This window comes from Giraffa tippelskirchi, chromosome 10 (assembly GCF_054371585.1).
Source record: "Giraffa tippelskirchi isolate mGirTip1 chromosome 10, T2T-mGirTip1v1.2.pri, whole genome shotgun sequence".
Taxonomy (NCBI): Eukaryota; Metazoa; Chordata; class Mammalia; order Artiodactyla; family Giraffidae; genus Giraffa; species Giraffa tippelskirchi.
Genome location: NC_137284.1, coordinates 112,934,744 through 112,957,602, shown reverse-complemented (window position 1 = coordinate 112,957,602; position 22,859 = coordinate 112,934,744). Strand labels below are relative to the sequence as shown.

General features: G+C 40.2%; 1 protein-coding gene and 1 long non-coding RNA gene across 16 annotated transcripts in view; one reads left to right on the top strand and one right to left on the bottom strand.

Moving 5' to 3' along the window:
• CREB5 (cAMP responsive element binding protein 5) overlaps nt 1–22,859 on the top strand; it is a 463,299-nt gene that overhangs the window by 74,784 nt on the left and 365,656 nt on the right. The gene's annotated exons all lie outside the window — the stretch shown is intronic.
• Nucleotides 9,324–22,859, bottom strand: part of LOC145523839 (uncharacterized) — a 29,975-nt gene continuing 16,439 nt past the window's right edge. Inside the window, exons 2-3 of the long non-coding RNA XR_014066917.1 lie at nt 18,251–18,818; nt 9,324–12,876 (exon numbers count right to left, since the gene is read on the bottom strand). This is a non-coding gene — a long non-coding RNA (uncharacterized LOC145523839). The remainder of the gene's footprint in view (nt 12,877–18,250; nt 18,819–22,859) is intronic.

Sequence of the window (22,859 nt, the reverse complement as noted above, 5' to 3'; positions counted from 1 at the left end):
GCTAGTAGGCCAATGCTGTTTTAGAATTTGAAATAGCTGATATGCCATTTCCACAGTATATCTTCATCACATGGAGAATCTGGCCAGTTATAATGGAATGTGCTTTAATTAACATAGCCATAATCAGCCATGGAGGGTTGTATGTACTGATACCTACTTCCCCTTCCCTTTCTGTCACGGATGCTGAAGGGATAACCTTAATGTGGTTTTGGCACCTCACCTCAGTTGTCTTTGAATGAGGCTTCCTTATAATTCTGCAGTGGCATCTGATCACCCCCTTAATGTATATTAAGACGGTGCTTCTTTCTCCTTCGGTTCTCGTAATCAGATGATGAACAAAAGCTTTAAACATAGCATTTGGCAGAAGTGGGGTGGGAGGTAAAGCTGCACATGAAGCCTGTTCAAGTCATCAGTTACATGTGTTGAGGCATCAAAATTGTTCATTTATTAGTAGTCATATGTCAATCCCCAGACATATTTTGCCATGCAAAATATGGAACACTCTAGGCTAAACTCCACAGAACTGTAGAGATGGACAAGAATGAGAGCGCTTACTGTCGGGATGAATCAGGCTAACAGACAGAGCAGATCAGAATGATTTGGAAGTAGACCGAGGGGAGAGAGGGGATGGATGTTTTTTTTTATGAGGGCACTTGAATCAAGTCTTGAAGATAGTATAAGATTTTGATAAAGAAGGGAGAAAGGGTGCTGCGACTAAAAGGGTGCTGCTGACTTAACATGAGAAAAATGCTATTTGTAAATTAACTGCTAAAATGTTGTGGTTGACCCAGGTAGTGGCAAGAGTTTCAGGATGGCAGATATGTAGGATTTATGCAACTCTGACCCTGGCAGGGATTAAAAGTTGGGGACAACTTTGGACAGCAAAGCATCTTCACCAACCTGCCAAGGAGCGTAGATTGAATTTGGGGGCTCTGATGCTTCAGATGGGCACTGAGGAGGGGGCAAACACACTAATACCAGAATTCTAGGAAGATCACCCTTGTGCAGTGTGAAGGAGGGATTAGAGAGTTAAGGAAGCAGGAAAGAAATGGTTAATGAGCTACTTAATAGCTCTGGCCAAGATGATGTGAGAAGGTCTATGTGGCTCATGGCAGATACGAGTGGAGAGCTGCATGCATTTTCCTTCTCAGTAATGTTGGAGGAATGACCAATACTTTTATTTCTTTTCTTATTGTGTGAGAAGTGTTACTGACTTGGTCAACTTTTCACCTCTCAGTCTCACTGAGCCCAGACCACAGAGGGGATGATCAATTTTTTTTTCCCTGTGCTCTCACTGATGCTGGGAAGAGAAGGTGATATAATCTGTTAGTGTGAAATCATAAGTGGAATTCAGATTATTCTTAGGTAGGCCACTGACTTAATGTTTCTAAGCAATAGCTAGAGTTTACATCCTCATCTTGAGAGGGAAAAAAAAATGTTCCCTCTGAAGCATGTACTAAAGAGAAAGGCTGAGAGGATTGATTTTTTTTTTTCCCAAAGAATCCATAAATATTTACATAAGTGCAAGTTACAAATCTGTGGCTTGGAGATTATCGAATTTCACTGCTTTTACACTCACAGCATATAAATTTCCAGCAGGCATTTTCTGGTTGTGAATGTTGGGTCTTTGGAGAATTGTCTCCTAGTTTGTTTCCTTTGCTCTCGGAAAACACATCTCTCATGTGATGTTTGTAATACTGTCACTTATGGGTATGGATTGGTCACTGGCAGCCGTGTGGCAATGGTCCTTGGCCGAGGGGGCTTCACCGTGATGGACTGCCTGCCGGTGGGAGCCTTGCACCACCAATGCAATGAGCCAAAGTGCGGCTTTTCAAGGTCCTTTCGGTAACACAATCATTCTCTCCAGAAGAGAGCCCTAGATGGTGGTATAGTTTCAAAGTCTTTATGGACTTCTTAGGTAAATGAAAAAACCTCTGAAGATCACGTCCCTTTAGCAGAGAGTCAGCAAGTCTTCATTAAATATGACTGTTGCATCCACCATTTTGCATGTGGACAGACCTCAGCGACTTTATTTTTTTATTCTCTTTACAGAATTGGGCCTGAGGTATGCTCTTTTCTTGTTTGGCTGGTCAGAACAATCGCTGCCCAGTAAAACTTGTCACTAAGATTCTGAATAGATTTTGGACTAGCCTACTAATCCCAGGGGTCTAAATCTGTATATGCCGAATAGCATATTTCTTCAATAGACCCGGGACAAGGTCCTTGCCTGTGTCCTGCTTGTGACAGACAGCTAATACACATTTGTGGAATTGGGGAGTACTTAACCTGAAAGTAGTTCACGTCTGTCTTCTTACAAAATCATTTTAACATTTGTTTTTAAATTTGAGAAGGTGCTGCACAAAAAGTAAACAAAATGAATTTAAAATTCCTTCCAGTGGACTGTGCCAGGGTGCCAGAAGAACTTAAGTCTGTAAAAGATGGGCAGAGAAACAAAGCAGCCATTTCTGTCTTGTGTTGGGACTCAGCTGAATACAGCTCGGTTGCTTGCAAAAGTGAGATTGGTGATAAGTGGGCTTAGAACTGGGTTTACCGCCAGCCTCAGAACAGACTCTTTGGTCAGCCTGCCTGATCAAAGGTTTAGCCTAGTGTCCATGGCAGTAACTGGCATGGTCCTGATGAGAGGTTTGCAATGGGAACCCAACAGAGGGGATGAGGTTTCTCAGCAAGCGGACAGACTGAGATCACAGAATGAATGGTGCCTTTGGATTCTGTGATTCTCAGATTCTGTGCCTTTGGACAGGACTCCAGGCCTGGAAAGGGATCTTAGAAAGCATGGTCAGACCCTTGCCTCTAGTCACTTGACTGGAAGATGGAACCAATATGGAACCCTTGAGAAAAAATCTAAAGTTCGGAGTCTTGCTCTCTGGGCATATAGAAGCCCAGGTTTTTAACTGGGGTATAAGATTAGAACACATTAGCAGTGAGGCAAATAATTCATGTCTTAAATTCAGGCAATCACTCCTTAAAGAACCCCTCCATGAGATCAGGCTTAGCTTTGGGTCTTGGAGGAAGGCCTGAGACTGTGTCTCATTCATTGTATATCTTCTTGTGTCTAGCAAGATGCCTGACAATGCCTCACTAAGTAATGGATTGCAATGTGAGTGGCCTGGGTGGTGTTTTAAGAATGTTAAAAAACAATGAAAGCTTATCTAAAGTTGAATTTAAATTTATAGTAACATTAAAAAAAAATCTTTTAACTAATCTTGAGATTATGTAATACACAAAATAGGCAGAAAAGAAATGGCTATGTCAAGAGCAGGGTCCTGAACTTTCTCTGGAAACTATGTATTCTGGTGAAAAAAGAAAAAACAAAACAAAATGAAACATGGGCTGTGGTTTCAGATAGATCTGGGTTTGAATCTCAACTTTGCTAAATACTAATTATGTGATCATGGCCAATAACTTCACCTCTCTGAGCCCAACTTAATCACCAGTAAAATATGGATACTATTTCATTCCTGGAAGGGGTGTTGCAGGAATATAGTGTTGTTGTTTTTTTTTTTATAGTGTTTTAATATAAGTTAAATACTTAGGTGGTGCCTGAGACCTAGTGGGCCATGGGAATGGCAATTCCCACATAGAGTGCCGAAAGAACTAACTGTGAAGGAGAGAGACAAAAGGCTTTTAATGCCTTGCTCTGGGATTTGATGACCCTGATGGGCCTCATCCTTGTGCTCCCTGAGTGATGCTATTCTTGCTGATGTAATGGGCTGGGTCAATGTCGTGGAGATCTGATGACAGAACACCCACACCCTGTCACCCTCAATGCCAAGACGGACCGTACTTGTTGGAGCTGACCCCTCCACAGGAACCAGGCTTTAACCACGTCCTCTTGGAAAATTCAGCCTGTTGCTGTGGAGTGGTCACGTTCTTAGCAAGGGAGCACCTCCCAACCACTTCTGCAAACCCCAGCGCTCCCATCCTTCACCCAGACATCCAGGTTCCTGTTTCATCAGGCAGAATTCATTTGTATCTTGACCATTCTTTCTTCTGATTTGAAGGAGTGCGAGAGCACAGGAAGTGAAAATCAGGAAAAGAGGCCCTTTCCCCTATTGCCTGGACCCTCAGAAAAGTGAGTCTAGGCTGTTGGATCGGAGTCTTGTAGCTCTGATATTTCTCATGGTGAGGTTTTAGGTTCTGGAATTGTGTCATCACGAGATGCATTAAATCCCATCTTCTACACTTTTGCCCCCACCGAAGTCCCTTGTTTTTCTTCCAGGTGAAGCAGAGGGCAGGCAGGATACACATTTAGGGGCTGACTCATTCTGCTGAAAATGTGACCAGGCTCTGTGCATGTGGAAAGGTGGGCTGACACACTGGAAATTGTGAAGTCCAACTTGGGTTTGTGCCGCCCTCGCCTTTGACTGGCAGTGACTTTGTCCTGGTCAAGTACAGTTGTCATTGTCTAACGTTTACTATCTAGTATTACAAGTAAACATAATGTTTACTGTGTTCCTAGCATGGAACAGATGCTTCATATATGTTATCTTGTTTAATCCTCACTACAAATCATATCAAGTATGTGACATTATCCTCATTTTATACATGAGGCTCAGAGAAGTTGATGAGTGAGATGAATAGAACCTTGAAACCAATGATTTTCCTCCAGCTGCGGTTCCTCCCACTGTCATTGTGTCTTCTACAGCCCTTGCCGTTATCAAACCTCACCATCTGCCCCTTACAACTGCCCCAATGCATTCATTTATGAAGACATTTGATGTCTCTATAGAATAATTTGTCCTGCTTACTGCACAAAATTGCCTGAGGAATTAGAATTGAGGAACTGCTGAGGAAAAAAAAAATTGGAAAAGAACTAAGTCTTTTCCAAATGTAAGAAACTCACTAATATGATGTTATTTTTAAAAATTAATTAGGTAATTAATTTTTCTGCCATGAATCTTAGTTGCAGCACACAGGATCTTTGTGGCATCACGAAGGATCTTTCTTTGCTGCGCCCAGACTCTCTAGTTGTGGTATGTGGGCTTAGTTGCTCCATGGCATGTAGTTCCCGAACCAGGAATTGAACCCCCATGCCCTACATTCCGAGGCAAACTCTTAAACACTGGACCATCAGGGAAGTCCCACTAATATGAAATTTTATATAAAGGAAATGAACGTTCGCAGAAATAGCAGAGATAAATAAAAATGGATAAAAGAGAAACAGTTAAAAAAGGAAAACTTTACATGTGACTATATATGTGCTGATGTAGATATCTAATTGCTTCACACGTGTTATTTTATTTATAAAATAACAAGTCAGTGAAGTCCATGCATGTGCAATTATTATCCGTAATTTAGAGATGAGGAAACTGAGGTACAGAGAGGTTCAGTAGATTGCACGAGATCACATTCCTGGTACGCAGCAGACCTGGTCAACAACAGTCTGACTCAGAAGCCTGCAATTTTAACTCTGATTATTTGATGTTCTGCCTTCCAATGGCTTTCACAGAGGTGAGGGCAAGCGGCTAGGAAACCCATGAAAGGGTCTCATAGCTAAGTTTTTAGATGTGGTGTCTATCATGGAGGTGGTGACAGCTAAGGTGATTTTTAAAGGACTCTTTGGAATTGGCAATAAGTGAGACAGGAGGGTTAAGAAGAACAACACCAGGCAGAACCTTATTAAGGAGTCTGTAATTTACCCTAGAGGGCAATGAAGGGTTGTATGCAGGGGAGGACCATGTTCAGCTTTGAGTTTTAGAAATATCATCCAGAGAGCCACATGGCCATATGGAAGGATGGGATGATGGGAGGGAATGAAGGCTGTGGAGTCAGACAGACTCAACTGTCAATACCTGTCTGAGTCTTGATTTTCTTATTTTAAAAACAGAGAATAATGACAAGATGTACTTAGGAAGGTTACCCTGAGGATGAAATGAGAGCTGTTTTGCACAGTAAGTGCTTCATAGAGGCCAGCAATGCATACTATGAGCTGCTCCAAGAAAACAGTGAAGGATGAACATGGTTTACCTGGGATGGTGGCCATGGAAATGGAGAAAAGTGGACAGGTTTAAGAGAAGTCAAATTGAGAAGATTTGACCATTAATCAGAGGGGGCTTCCCTAGTGGTTCCATGGGGTTGCAAAGAGTCAGACACGACTGAGCGACTTTCACTTTCCCTAGTGGCTCAGTGGTAAAGAACCTACCAGCAGTGCAGGAGACACAGGAAGTGTAGGTTCTGTCGCTGGGTCAGGAAGATTCCCTGGCGGAGGAAATGCAACCCACTCTAGTATTCTTGTCCAGAGAATCCCATGGACAGAGGAACCTGGTGGAACACAGTCCATGGGGTCGCAAAGAGCCGGATACAACTGGGTGACTGACACTGACCATTGATCCGAAGTTGTGGTTTAGAGAGGAGAGAAAGAGAGAGCTGTGAGAAGGAAGGTGTAGTAGAAAAAGGAGAAGAAAGCATGGAAAAGGAAGGAGTGGAGGAAGGGATATCAAAGAGATGTAGAGCCTGTAAAAATACCCAGTGTTAGCAAAGATGTAATCACAGGAGAAGATAGACAAAGGAAATACTCCAACGAGAAAGAACTCTTGTGATTTGATGAGGGAAAAATCCACGTATTCATTCAACCATTGTTTATGCAGTACCTTTTATACTAAACATCAATCAACAATGCAAGATAGTCTGATTATTGCATTTTTTGGATGGGCGTTTGTTTTAGCTTTGGTGATCTTTAAATGTTCATACTTTGAATTTAGAGTAGAAAATGAGTGATACTTTCCTACATAAATACCTTTTTGTAGTCACAATTTTCCATGAACTCATCATGGTTAGAGTTTAGTAATTAGTATGTGTTTTTTGAATAGTGGAGTATGTATATTTCATGTGCACTGATGACTGACAGATGAGGCCATTCTAGAATTTTCTGTGACAGCTCCATTTCCGTGTCATTGTAACACTTTCCCGACAGACGACTTGTAAAATGGTTCATTGTGATTGAATGGGTAGACCTTTTAATTTAAATAAATTAAAAAGCAGAAACTTCTTACATCAGAATGTATCCTGATTTTCGGAAGATATGGGCCTTATAGCCTTTTGAGCTTAACTTGTAAATCCATTGCCAGTTTTCAAATTGAACCCACTTGTAGACTTTAAAATGTATATAAAACAGTTTTATTGAGATATAATTCACATATTATAAAACTCTCCCTTTTAAAGTATATAGTTTAGTGTTTTTTTAATATATTCACAGACTTGTGTAACCATCACACTGTCTAATTTTAGAACATTTCATCACCGTAAAAAGAAACCCTGTGTCCATTAGCAGTCACTGCATGTTATTCCCTACCTCCCAGCTCCTGGCAACCATGAATCTACTTTCTCTCAATATGGGATTTGCCTATTCTGGATATTTCATGTAAATGGAATCATACAAAATGTGGCCTTTTGTGTCTGGGTTCTTTCACTTAGTATATTTTTAAGATTCATTTATGTTGTAGCATGTATCAGTACTTTCTTCCTTTTTTATGGCCAAATAATATTTAAACATGGGAATAGACAACATTTTGTTTATCCAGTCATTTGCTGATAAACATTTAGATAGTTTCCACTTTGTGAACAATGCTGCTGTGAACATTCATGTACAAGCATGCAAGCTTTTGTGTGGACATATATTTTCATTTCTCTTAGGTGTAGACCCAAGAGTGGAACTGCTAAATCATATGATAACTCTATGTTTAACGTTTTGGGAAACTAGCAAACTATTTTCCAAAGTAGCTGCCTCATTTTATAGTCTCACTGGCAGTGTATAGGGGTTTGCAGTCTCTCTACCTTACCAACACTTGTTTGTGTCTTTTTGATTTTAGCTATGCTAGTGGGTATGACGTGATTTCTCACTCTGCTTTTGATTTGCACTTTGCTGGTGACAAACAATGTTGAACATTTTTTCATGTGTTTTTGCTTCATTTAGATATCTTCTTTAGATAAATGCATATTCATATCACTTGTCCTCTTTCTAATTGGTTTATCTGTCTTTTTATTGTTGCATTCTAAGAGTTCTTTATGTATTTGGATACTTGACCCTTATTGAGAATATGACTTGCAAATGTTTTCTCCCACCATATGGATTATGTTCACTTTCTTGATGGTGTCCTTTGAAACACAAAAGTTGTAAATTTTGACAAAGTCCAGTTTATTTTCTGTTTTGTTGCTTATGCTTTTGGTGTCATATCTAAAAATTTATTGTCTAATTCAAGGTCATGAAGATCTATATCTATGTTTTCTTTTCAGTTTTATAGTTTTAGTTCTTATATTTAGTTTTACGATCCATTTTGAGTTAATTTTTGTATATGGTGTGAAGTAGGAGTCCAACCTTATTGTTTCCCATCTGAATATCCAGTTGTCCTAGTACCTTTTGTTGAAAAGACTTCTTTCTCTATTGAATGTTTTTGATATCCTTCCTGAAAAGCAACTAGCCATAAATGTAATGGCTTATTTCTAAACTCTTTATTTCATTGATCTGTGTGTCTTAATTACAGCTGCTTTGTAGTAAGTTCTGAAATTAGGATGTGTGAATCCTTCAATTTTGTTCTTTTTTCAAGACTGTTTTGGCTACGCTGGGTTTCTTGAATTTCCATATGAATTTTGGGATCAACTTGTCAATATTGGCAAAAAAGGCCTCTGGGATCGTGACTAGGATTGCATTATATCTGAAGATGAACTTGCCATTTAACAAGTTTGCAGTTCGTAAACTTGAAATATCTTTCCATATATTTATTTATCCTTCAATTTCTTTCAACAGTATATTGATGTTTTTAGTATACTTGTCTTGTACCTCTTGTTAAATTTATTACCATTTAATTATTTTGATGCTATTGTAAGTTATATTGTTTTCTTAATTTTATTTTCTGATCAGAGTGTATAGAAATCCAAATGAGTTTTATATATTGACTGGTATCATACAAACTTGTTGAACATGTATATTAGTTCTAATGGGTTTTTTAAATTGACGGGTTCCTTAATATTTTCTGTATACAAGATTATGTCATCTGTGATTAGAGATCATTTTATTTCTTTCTTTCAAATCTGTATGACTTCAATTTTGCTTTCTTGCCTAAATATCCTGGCTAGACCTCTAGTGAAATAGAAGTGATAAGATCTTATATCATTCATTTCTTCTTGATCCTGGGGTAAAATCTTTAATTTTTCACCATCACATATGATATCAGCTGTGGGGTTTTGGAGGTAAATTTCTTTTATCATATTGAGGAAGTCACCCTCTATTCCTAAGTTTTTGAATGTTTTATCATGCAAGAGTTCGATTTTGTCAAATGCTTTTTCTTTGTCTATGGAGATAATCATTTTTTTTTCTGTTTATTCTGTTAATTTGATGTTATTGTGGTTTATTTTCAGAAGATAAACCAACTTTGCATTCCAGATAAATTCCACTTGGTCATGGTATAGAATACTTTCATATGTTGCTAGATTTGATTGACTTGCATTTTGTTGAGGATTTTTGCATCTATATTGGAGAAGGAAATGGCAACCCACTCCAGTATTCTTGCCTGGAAAATCCCATGGACGGAGGAGCCTGTTAAGCTACAGTCCATGGGGTCGCAAAGAGTCGGATACGACTGAGCAACTTCACTTCACTTTGCATCTATGTAAGAAATATTGGTGCATTTTTTCCCCTTCTTGTGATGTCCTTTTCTGTTTTGGTATCCAAATAATAATAGCTTCATAGAATAAGCTGGAGAATGTCCCTTTTTCTTTATTTTTTTGGAAGACTTTGAGAAGAGCTGGTGTTAGTTCTTGAAACATTTGGTAGAATTGACCACTGAATCCATGTAGGCTTGAGCTTTTCTTTGTGGCAAGTTTTTGTTTGTTTGTTAAATGACTAATTTCGTCTCTTTATTTGTTGTAGGTTTAGTCAGATTTTCTATTTTCTCTTGAGTCATCTTTGGTAGTTTGAGTCTTTCTAAGAATTTGTCCATTTCATCTAGGTTATCTAACTTGTTCACACATAGTTTTTTTATAACACATGTACTTTTGTTTCAATTTATTATGAAAAATTATACTTTTTGAAAATAAGAGCTTCTGCAAAACATTATCTATGTAGCTCTGGGCACAGGCCTATGATAATAACTATTAGAGAGTGCTTACTATGTGCTGGATAGTTTGCTAACTACTTTATACTTGTACTTTCATGTGCTACAACAACATTTTGAGGTAGCTAGTGTGTTATCTGGAAATGGAGGCTCACATTGGTTATGCAATTGGTATGTAGTGGGACTGGTAACTGTACCCAGATAACCTGGACACTTAGAGCAGAATTCTTTAGAAAGAGTTACTGAGTCCCATCCTATCCAAGTGTTAGCTTGGGAGAAGAGGAATTTCAAAATCACCTCTTCATATACAATGTCTTAAGGTCCCAAGGATAGGATGCTGAGTGGAGAGATGTTATGACTCCTGAAGTGTCAGGAGAGTTCCAGGAACCATGGGACTGTGGTAGGTACTGCAGAGGTAGCGAGTAGGACAGGAGGATGTTTTGAATTTACCCAGATTATTCTTTCGAGTCTGCTTAAGCTTAGGTCTCGGGGTTACGCTAGGAGCGTGGACTGGGGATACAGCACATAAGCGAGTTTTGCAGCTTGATCAAGGGCAGAGGGTGCTGGAAAGGTGCTTGATATAGTTTCTCCAGCTTCCAAGGTAAGAGCGCAACTTTCTCCCCATCTTTGGAAACACCCCATAGGGCCTAGAGCTTTCTAGAGTAATACTTGTATAATTGTATCATAAATGTATTTTCAGGAGCCACTGGCATGTAATTCCCCCAGGGGCAGAAACACTGGCAAATTGGTTGCTCTGCTCTGTTGTAAGAATAGCCTAGAATTTAGGGTCAGGGGGCCCCAATTCAAGTCCTAGCTTTGCTCTTCACTCATGGTGTGACCTTAGTCATATTACTTTCCCTCTCTAAATCTCAGTTTCATCATCTGCAAAATGAGAAAAAAAATACATCTCATAAATCATTTTAAGTTCCAAATTAAATTAATGTATGGAAAGTGGCTTTGTAAACTGTTAAACCTTACAAAATTTAACGAATGGCTCTTTTTCTCCCCCATATGGAAAAAGCCACTGAATGAATAATCTCTTACTTGAGTGTCCATTTATGTCAGCCTGCTGAGGTCATATGGTGTGGCTTTGAAGTGGAGAAAGTGTGACTGTCAAGTTTTAAAAAGGAAGCAGAGAGACTGTATTTCTCTTGCCTCTCTACAAGGTAGCAAGCACAGCTGTAAAGGCAATGATTTCACAGAACCTGCAGCACCTTCCTGGGGCAGAAACAGTCAAAATAAGGACAACTGAGAAACCAGACTTGGACAAGTTGGAGAAATGAAATAAAAACAGACCTGGAGGGCATAAAAAGCACCTTCATTTATAAAAAGTATTCTTAAAATAAATAGGTTCTTATGTTTCTTTTGTGGTCTTTCTAGAAAATTCCATCTAGTTATTACCTGATCACTTTTATCCTAAGTGTATGACTGAAAAAGAAAAGCTCTGACGTTTTTAGCTTAGTACTTTGTGAAAATTGAGAATGATGATGTTTCTCAAGATAATGTCATATCTAGTATCTGTTATGGCTACTGTGGTTCACCGATGATTTTGGGAAAGTTTCAATCAGGCTCGAAAGAAAAAAGCAGTTAGGGTGGAGGAAAGATGGCTGGTATTGGGGTTGGCAGATGATACGTTTGTGTTTGGTTCCGGGTCCCTTACTCCTAGCTGGGTCCTTGGAGAAGTTATTTTCCTCAGATTTTCTCATCTGTAAAGTAGAGAGAATAAAATACTTTTTCAGCAGGGTTGTGATGAAGACTAAATAAACAGCAATAAATCTTTGTTTCCTTCCCTGCCTTCTTTTTGATTTAGCTTTTCGTATTGTAAAACCAACATCACTTACTGAGAAAACATTTCCAAACCAGTTCTTCTCTCTCTGAATGTGTCTCAAGCATCTGACTTTTCTTCGTCTGGGATTCTGAGAGCTGCCCTTTCAGGGTGGTCAAACAACATCTCTCTGGTCTATTGACTTCTCCAGAGAATTCTGAAATCCTCTGAGTCTCTAGGTCAAGGCCTTGCAAATCTGGGCTCTGATCTAGGAGAATTCATGGTCACGGTAGTTCTAGGCATGAGAACATGATTAAGCAGTCCTCAGACAGAGACCGCTGTATTTGCTAGGGTCGCCGTGGGAACAGATGGCACTCTCTGAAGGATAATGAAAGGAAGTGTAGTGAGGGGACTATTTCACTGCTGTGGGCAGGCTACCCGGGGACCTAGAGGGGCCAGGGGGCCAAGGGAAGAACCCACGGAGGAGGCCTTGGCTCTGGGAAGGGGCTGCCTGCCATATGTGGAGAACACCATCACTGCCACCCAAACCCCAGAAGACAGGCAGCGCTGTGAGTAGACCCTTGACTCCTTTCCTGTTCCTCCCTCCAGTTAAGGAGATTTGGGGGCAGTTGGCAAAGGGTGGCCTCCTAGGACACGGGGTATGGGTGCAGAGAATGGATCTGGAGGGGGAGAGGAAGAGAAGAACCGTCTTCTCAATGAGGGAGAGTCCTTAGGGCTGATGCTGGCATCATGCAGATTGACTCCAGTCCTGGAACCACGGGCAAGGGTAGCACACACAAATACCACCTTTTATCCCACCCCCGCTTTTTTTTTTTCCTGTCCTTTTACACATTTAGAAAGGAAAGATTTAATACTACCCAGGTTTGAATCTGAGAAATCCTGTCTTCTGCTTCCTTGCATTCTTGGCCACAACTCTGACAGTGCATAGTTCAGATACAGTGCCTGTTTTCAAGACCTCCTTGAGGATTTATGAAAATGGGTTACTGCTCCTGGTAACACTTGCAATTCTTTATTTTCCTTCTGTAGACAGATGAGAAATTGCTCTTGTGAGCTGATATGAAGTGTATAGAAGTCACCCTAGGTCACATCAGCCAGAATTTCCCACATTGCCAGCTTTTTGGGACCACTGTATTGAAGTTACTGCAGAGGTTCCTTAGGATTGATGGCAGAGAAAAGCTGCTCATGTGAAGTTGGTCAGGCTACATCCTAGGAAAGAGGTTGGATTAAAGCAGGAACATCTTAAAGGCCAGCAGCACAAGCAACTTGGAGCTGTTTGGTCCTTCTAAGAGAAGTAGGGAGTGGCAGGCAGTCTTGATTGGCCTGAAGATTTTTGAAATTCTGCCATGTTAAAAAAAAGATTATACTTCAGGATGGGCCCCTGGGATGGGATGAGCCCAGTAACTACAAGTTACTGGGAGATGGAGTTTTGTTCCCTAGGATGAGGAAGCCCTTAAACCATGAGAGCATATGAAGATTGGCAGGTGACCTTATGCGGTCATTACATGCTTCTGCAAGGAACAGTTCAATTCAAAGGTCAGAACTCAAGAAGCTGTGGCAGAGAGTAGATCTGGGCATAGAGCCTGGGAACAGAGTGAGGCAGTGTCCAGTGCCCTGAAGAGAAGTCATGAGTGTCTGAGCAGTAGAGCTTACCATAGAACAGACATGAGGTTCTGAACTGCTGTGGCTGATAAGCTATGGGCACGGGGTGCTAAGCTCATTTCTGGGATGGATTTTATTTGTCTCAGGTTGCTTCAGAGGCCTGAATTGAGACCTATCTGCTGACGCTGCTCAACATCTTAAAGATGGTGTCTAATCCTTCATGGGGATGGTCACCATCACTGCAGGTCCTCTATCTGCATCTGGTTGGTGAGTTCTTTGGAATGTTAGGTAGAATCAAGCTTGACTTGTGTGGTAGGACAAGATAAGCTTGATCTCATTAGATGAGGATGAGAGTAAGCTTTGATTGGGTCTCGGATTAGAGACAAGGAGAATGGGGTCTTACTTGTCTGAGGCAAGGGCAGATCTGCCTAACCAATCTGTAATTTATTAGGCCCAGTAAAAATTGTGTTTGATATGTAATGAATGACCTGAGGGGCTTTCCTGGTGGCTCAGCGGTAAAAAATCTGCCTGCCAATGACACAGGAGACGCGGGTTTGATCCCTGGGTCAGGAAGATCCCTTGGGGGAGGAAATGGCAACTCCCTCCAGTATTCTTGCCTGGAGAATCCCATGGACAGAAGAGACTGGTGGGATACAGTCCATGGGGTTGAAACTAGTCAGACATGACTTAGCGACTAAGCATGCACACACCAACAACCTGAGTCCCCTTTGTGCTTGCCATGCAGTGTGACTACATACATTAACAAACACACATGGAGATTTACTGAATTCTGTTCTGCACTGGAGGAATAACAAAAAGAATGAAGACAAAGAAAATTCTCATTGGAGAAATTAACTTAGGCAATTAAGATGGCTGGGTAGTCCTGAAATTATAGCTTGTGTTTAATATATGGAAACAAATAAAAAATTAGGACTTTGATTTTTCCTTGTCACATAAACATAACAAGTTTATACATGAATAAAAATTAATGTCTGTGCCAATGAGTGTACTAAAATGCCATGCTATTTTTGCTTGTTATTTTTGTCACCATAAAATAAACTATATTTACATGATTATGTAACCATATGCTTTTCAGAAGTTTTAGATTTAGATTTCATAATAGTAATGAGAACTGGCAGTTACATAGCATTTACCATGTGCCAGGCACTGTTCCAAATTGTTTACATATGTTAACTCCTTTAATCCTCATATATTCTTATATCCATATAAGGAAAGTGCCATTATTATAAAATATGAGGAAATTGAGGCACAGAGAGGTTAAGTGACTTACCTAAGGTCATGCAGATAATTAATGAAAGAAAATATTTGAACCCAAATACTCTTAAACACTACAGAGTACTATGGAGCCGTGATTTATTAAGTAGTCACTATATGCCTCATTCAGTCTTTACCACAGTGCTGTATGAAAAGAATTGTTTTGTTCATTTAACAAATTAAAAAACCCTAAAATTTAGGGATGCTTAGAAATTTGCTGAAGATGGAACTTGCCTGCAAAAGTCAAGGTAAATTCATGGACTCAGTTTTCTTGATGAACTTTCTATGGATAAATTTTCTTTACATTTGAAATAATCAACTCTGTAAAAACAAAACAAAACCAAAATAAATCTGACCTATTGAGAAACTAAAATTATATTTGATGTACTTTCTCTATCTTAATGAAAATGATCTTTTCTAAAAAGCTATTTTTATTGAGGTTTACACTGATTTATAATACTACATAAGTTTCAAGTGTGCACCGTATATATTTCTCCTTCTGTATATGCTATAGCATGCTTACCACCAAAATTTTAGTTTTCATCTGTCACCATATAGTTGACCCTCTTTACCCCTTTTGCTCTACCTCTGCCCCTTCCCCTCTGATAACAACTACTCTATTCTCAGTACCTATGTGTTTGTTTTTGCTTGGTTTGGTTTATTTTATTTATTTATTTTGTATTCTATATACCAGTGAAATCTTACAGTATTTGTCTTTCTGTACCTGACTTATTCCAGTTAGGATAAAGTCCTCAAGGTCCAACCATGTTGTTGCAAATGGCAAGATATCATCTTTTATGACTGAGTAGTATTCCATTTTGTGTGTATGCATATTGTATGCATATATATCACTAGGTATGTGTATGTATAAATCTATATATCTATATTTATCTATCTCACATCTTTATTCAGTCATTCATTGACACTTAGGTTGTTTCCTTATCTTAGCTATTGTAAATAATGCTTCAATGAGCATAGGGGTGCATATATCTTTTTGAATTAGTGTTTTCATATTCTTTGGGTAAGTACCCAGAAGTGGAGTTTTTGAATCATATGGTAGTTCTTAATTTTTTGAGGAAATTTCCATACCATTTTCCATAGTGGCTGTACTAATTTACCTTCCCACCAACAATGTATAAGGGTTCCATTTTCTCTACTTCCTTGCTAACGCTTGTATTTCTTGCCCTTTTGGTAATAGTCATTCTAGCAGGTATGGGTGGTAACTCATTGTGGTTTTGATTTGCTTTTCCCTAATAATTAGTGGTGTTAAACATCTTTTCATGTGCCTGTTGGTCATTTGTATGTCTTCTTTGGAAAAATATCTTTTCATCTCTGACAGTTTTTAATTGGGTTGTTTTTTGTTGTTCAGTCTTATGAGGTGATAATATGTTTTGAATATTTATTAATAAAACCTTATCTGATATGTGATTTTCAAATATCTTCTCCCATTCAGTAGGTTGTCTTTTCATTTTGTTGGTAGTGTCCTTTGCTGTGCAGATGCTTTTTAGTTTTATGTAGCCCCACTTGTTATTTTTGCTTCAAAAATGTTCTTTCAGTCTACCTTTTTCTCTATCACATTGCCCTCTTAATCTCTCTCAATGAACTTTCCAAATTGTGCAGTTGTTTTTCTTGGTCACTTACTTGCTTTGTGTGCTGGTGGTTTTCCCTTACTTTCTGTGGTGTTTGCTTACTTTCTTTTTTGTTCTCCATGAGAACCAGGAACTCATCTATCTCCTTTCCTACTCTTTCCCTCATGCTCACCTACTGATGTGCTCCAGAGACATTTTCTGGAAGACTGACAAGTCTTCTGAAGGCAGACAGAGAATATAAGGGAAGAAAGTGACTCTTCAGTCCCCTTAAAACCTGAACCCTGCACTGGGCTTGGATGAGTGAGATCTGTGCTCAAAGCAACCAGCCCCAGGACAGGAATCTGAGGTCAGCAGATTAGTGAAGACACGGGCCACTGTCCACCATTAGGAAAGGCCTCGAGTCCGGCTTATTTGGCCAGATGTTCTTGGGAGTGTCTCATTGTCACCTTTGGGTCCTTGACCCTGGCCTGTAACCTTGTACTTTGAAGATTTCTGATGAGTGCTGTGGGGTGTGCCTTAAAGTGGCTTGTGTGCACTGTGGAATTTGGCCCCTAAAAGCCTTGTTTTAGGGCTTCCTTAGTGATTCAGCTGGTAAAGAACCCCCTTGTCAATGCAGGAGACATAAGAGATGCAAGTTCGATCTTGGGTCGGCAAGATCCCCTACAGGAAGGAATGGCTACCCACTCCAGTATTCTTGCCTGTGAAATCCCAGGGACAGAAGAGCCTGGAGGGCTACAGTCCATGGGGTCCAACCAGTCTATGGGGTCACAAAAGTCAGACAGGACTGAGTGACTAACACTTTTGCTTTCAGTCTCATTTTTTAGGGATTATCTGAAGCTTGATTTTGTTGTTTGTTTTGCTTTCCTTTTTTTATCTTAGCTCACTGAATTGCCTGGTTCAGGGGACATCAAGACACCAGCTTGACTCACTGTCCAGCACTGACATGGTGCAATTTCTCTCATCCTGAGAGAAATCTCAGAAGTCTGATGGGTTTTGACGGGCTAGGAGATGAGGCTCTGTGGAGAGAAGCTCTCTCGTCTGCGACTCCTTTTTAAGCTTTCTTTGTGTATTATTAGCAGGAGAAACCTTGCAGTGATAGCTTAGATGTGAGTACTGGTCTGGGTATGAAAGCTTGAGAATCAGTGAGCTTGGACTTTGGGTGCTTGCTTGTGAATCCTGATTTCAGTTTCTGTGGGTGTTGACGGGTAACTATTGGTTTCCAGTGAGAGAGGGGGAGCCTTAATCTCACCATGTGTGGGATGTGCCCCGTGGGGCCGTGTTTTGTAGGCAGTGAAGTTAAGGCTTGCCCAGAAAAATAATATGTTTTCCTTGCCTGGTACTTGAGGTGTTTGCCCGGTGACTGGCTGATTGGTGGTTAGGGAAGAAAGGAGACTTTGGTTAACTTGGGTGTCCAGAAGATTTGTGTGTATGTGTTTCTGTAAGTGGTTGTTTCTGCTTCTTTGGAAACAGTAGAGGACAGATGAAGAAATAACAAAGATACTACTACTTTCAACTTGTGTTCAAGTTCCTTGAAGCATCTTACCAACATTAGCTTGATGTCATTATTTAAATAATCCCATCACTTCAAGAGTACCAGAAATCTTTTGGTGTGGGTGTCATAAAGGTGGATAGGAAACTGAAGATTTTGGAAATTACTGGGAATTTTGCCATCCTAACTCATATTTGAACAGCTTTACCTGGCTATATTCCCTACAGAGGCACTTAGTGGAGAAGATAAATCAAAGCTGTATCTCATCAAGGTTTTCTTTCAGCCTTGATGCAAAATGCTTTTCTGAGATTAAAAGTGGCTGACAACTTAGGATGTGGTGGTACCTGGAAGAGATATTTTCATTAAATAAAATTCTCACTACTCTCAAGCATTAAGAAAAAAAAACCCCTCAAAATTTGTCAATCTTTCCTTGCATACTGACCTTTCTGCCAGTATGAGGCTGGAGCCAGTTGGAGGGCCAGTGATCTGCTTTCAGGGACAGAGGTCTAATCATCTTGAACAACTCAGTGTTCTGGATTAGGAAGTGTTGCTATTATTGAGGTGTCATCTCCCCATTTTCCCAAGTGGTTGAATTGACCAGATTTGTGATTTGTGCTGTGACTTTTTTTTCCCCACAGCTGACTCTTGCTGCCTTATTCAAAGTTCAGTTCAGTTCAGTCACTCAGTCGTGTCTGACTCTTTGCAACCCCATGGGCTGCAGCACACCAGGCTTCCCTGTCATCAACCCCCGAAGCTTGCTCAAACTCATGTCCACAGAGTCAGTGATGCCATCTAACCATCTCATCTTCTGTCGCCAACTTCCCCTCCTGCCTTCAATCTTTCCCAGCATCAGAGTCTTTTCCAATGAGTCAGTTCTTCACATCAGGTGGCCAAAGTATTGGAGTTTCAGCTTCAGTATCAGTCCTTCCAATGAATATTCAGGACTGATCTCCTTTAGGATTGACTGGTTGTATCTCTTTGCCGTCCAAAGTATTTTTATTAAATATCACCTGGGATATTTTGGGAATTAAAAAAAAAGAGAGAAGAAAAGAAAAAATAAGAAGATCAAGAACAAGAATAGGCAGTAAGATGATGAAGGAAAATATAATTTGCTAAATAAAACTTAATGATAAAAGGAGGGTTCGATTTCTTCTTTGGTAGCCCAAGTGGAGAGCGCATATAAACATTGTCATAATCTGTATTACTCTTATATTTTTTTCAGACTTTATTTTAGCACATATATAAACATATATATATATAATTAATATGATCAAAATTTGTGTCTGTTTTACATCAACTGCATTTTTTAACCTTTTGACCCCCTTTACCCTTTAGTCTTATATTAGTCTTTTTAGTCTGTATTAGTCTTATTTCTGATGATTCCAGGTGAGCCTAAAAGCACCCACTGATAAGAAGACACCGAGTTTCTCAGTTTATCCCAAGTGCCTTCCCGATTCCACTCTTTCCCTACCATGAGTATGACTGGAGTCTGGATGGTAAGGGCAGCGTGGCCAGGCTCTCGCCGTGGGCTTGCCTAGCAAGGAGCTTTCCCTTCATGTCTGTGTTCGGAAGCAGTACTCCGGAAGGTAAACAAATTCGTCTGCCTCTCTAGCTCTGGCTCCTCCAAGCCCAGGCCGAGGTATCTGATGTTCCCTGGCTTGCTCAGCCAGCAATAGCCAAGTTTATCCCAGGGTCAAGTGACCCATTACCCAAGCTTATAGGTCAGCTGACATGTCACAGAGCTGGGGTTTGAACACTGACCAGACTCCGCAGCATTTCTTGACATTGCATCTCAATTAGAAGACCAAGAAAGTAAATCTACTTGGGAGCCTACAAGTTAAAAAGCTGATAGATAGTTAAGGTTTGGCTGGGTAGTTGCTAGATTATCAGAGAAGCACAGAAGGTCAGGATCTCTTTGACGATCATCCCCTCCAACATCTTTTAGAATCCTTCATCTCTCTGCACATGCTGTCAAGTGTAGATATAACTCTTTGCACCATCCGTTACCTCAGCAATTCCATGTGCTTACTATAAGGTGACTGAGAAAAACAGTAGCCAACATTTCATAGCACTTTACAGTTTATGTAGTGCTTTTGAAATATCATCCATTTGATCACCTCAATATCCCCAGAGGTACTTGATGCCAATATTGTCTATAGTCCCTTTTTTAGTGAGAAAAGTAATGTTCAGAGAAGTTAAGTAATTTGTCCAGGATCACACAGCTAGTAAGCAAGGGAACTAAGATTCAATTATTGATTTCCTAACATAAATCTGGTCCCCTGGCTACAGTATTAGGCTTATGGTAAATAATGTAGTCTTGAAAAAAAAATGTTGAAAGTTAATCTCACAGTTGTGTCTGACTGTTTGTGATTCCATGGACTATAGCTTGCTTGACTCCTCTGTTCATGGAATTCTCCAGGCAAGGGAGTATTGGAGTGGGTTACTGTTTCCTTCTCCAGGGGATCGTCTCAACCCAGGGATTGAACCCAGGTCTCCTGCATTGCAAGTAGATTCCTTACCAACTGAGCCACCAGGGAAGCCCAATGTAGTCTTACTTATCAGAATTAAAAGCAAAATAAAGCCCAAATTAAAACAAACAAAAAAATCCTTACTTCTAGTACAATTAAAAGATTGCTTCAAGGTGTGTGTGTGTGTGTATGTGTGCTTGTGTGTGTATATTTGTTCCTTGAATTGATATCTTATCATGAGAAATGTTTAGCTGTAGTTGATGTAGTTGATGAAATAGCCTTGCTTTCTCACAGCCTCTGACCTCTCATAGCACTTTGCTAAAACTAATTTATGGCCTTTAAAATACTGCCTTCCTCTATAGGCATCTGTACATGCGTCCCCTCCCTACTGTATGGTCGCTGCTTCAAGGGCAGGGGCTCTTTTTGTGGAGCTTCCTGTTCTTAGCATGGAGCTTAGTGCTTGCTAGGTGCCTAGTAATGTGCGAGGAAAGAATGAATGAATGAGACCAGTGTCCTTGGTTTCTGATCCTGTCCCACTGCTTGCCAAGGTTGAATCACTTGGGAACAAGTTCAGGGTGACAGGTAATCAATCACTGTTCACATGCCACTTTCACTGAAGCACTGGTAAACAAAGCCTTATGAAGATCTTAGAGTTGGATTGTTGAAGATCTGGAGTTCACCCATGTGCGCTTGGAGGCTTCTCCTTCCTCTTTACCAAGGCTTTCAATGGAAATGTCTGACAGGCCTCCCTCCAGATTCCTTCTGGATGCCACTGCACCCTGCCTCCCTTCACTTTCCCTCTCCGAAGAGACGAGGTTCAGGGTGTTTCCCAGGACCTGACCTCTACCCCCTGAGCAGAGAGCCCACAGTCAAGCTGGGGGGAAAGGTCCCAGGTTTGAGAGAGCAGGGGGATTAAAAAAAAGTCGTTTTCCTTTCCCGTGCTGATTTGGGAGTGTTGACTGAAAAATGGAGCTGTTGTCTGGGAGGGAGCCCTGGGGAGAGAAGGAGTTGGCCCCTCTTTGTTTGTTAATGGCTCGGACCTTTTGATGAATTGGAATCTGGTACAGTGTAACCTCTCGTGGGTGGTGGTTCAAGGAAAAGGCCTTTTTTTTTTTCCATGCCCTTTTTTCCAGGTTGTTGCAGTGGGTTTATGGGCTTCAGTGAGTGGCTCTTTTGTTTAATAGGAAGTTGAGAAAGACAGGAAGGACTTTTCTAGTCTGTGGAAACGACTTACTGATTCTCAGAAATACGTCTGATTTCTGCACTTTTAAAATACAAGCTTAATGATCCTTAACTGTGGTGAACTTATGCTGTGAGGCAGACCTGACTTTTCTTCTTCTGCCTCCTTGGAGCTCAGTGGCCTCCTTGGCGTTATGTTTAGGGCTTGGCCTCGGTTTTGAGGCTTGAGCTAGTTTATGGAGATGAAATAATCTCTGTAATATGTGTGTGAGTATATATATACACACATACACACTCCAGCTTATCAGTAAGTAAACTTAGACCAAAAGAGAAAAAAATTATGTGTATGTGTGTTTATTTATATAATGTATGTATTTGTAGGCATGTGTATATATATATATGCACACACATATACATATATATATATATATATATATATGAAAAAAAGTGAAAGTGAACGTCGTTCAGTTGTATCCGACTCTTTGCAACCCCATGGACTATAGCCCACCAGGCTCCTCTGTCCATGGAATTCTCTAGGCAAGAATACTGGAGTGGGCAGCTGTTCCCTTTTTCAAGGGATCTTCCCGACCCAGGGATGGAACCCAGGTCTCCCTCATTGCATGCAGATTCTTTACCATCTAAGTCACCAGGGGATATGTATCATTGAACATGTTTTTGGCCTATTAATAAGTATTGAAGTTGGTTAGGAGGCCAGTGTTCCCGTAGTATGTATTCTATGAGCTGATGGCTGACGATAACTAGTAACATGAAAACAATTTAGAAGCTTAAGACACTCTCTACTTAAAAGAAAATCAAAACCAAACAAAACATGGTCTTTTTGATGACACTGTCCTCAGCAATAATATAAAATAAACAAGGCAATTATCAAGAGTGAAAGGGCATCTGAACAAGAGCCATCTCCACCTTGGGCCAAGGCTTTTTTCGCTACTGTTGAGTCAGTACTGCTTAGAACAATGTGGTGAATGGATGGGAGAGTGGGGCTGTAGGTAACCAAGCGAGGTAATTCACTTAAAAAGTCTCCTCTAGCTTACTCATCTGTCTCTGCTCTCGATTGAACCTGAAAGCGTATGCTTATGCTTAGTTAAATTTTGGCAAAAGTCCCCAGTCCTCCTTCACACTGAGAGGGAATGATAATTTCACATACTTTTTTGAATATTCATAAAGTTTTTATTGGCACAGAATCTAGCTTCATCCTAAGCTTAACTCAGCCTGCGTTTTCCAGAGCTGTTTGCAAAGTATAAAGAGGTGGGTATGCGTCTAGTCTCTTGTTTTCATTTCCTCTGCCGTATGTTGACTTTGTTTTTATTGTCTCCCTCTTACTATTTTCTTATCTTATCTGCTTTTTACTAAACCAGAGGGCAGTAGGACTCATATTATGATTTA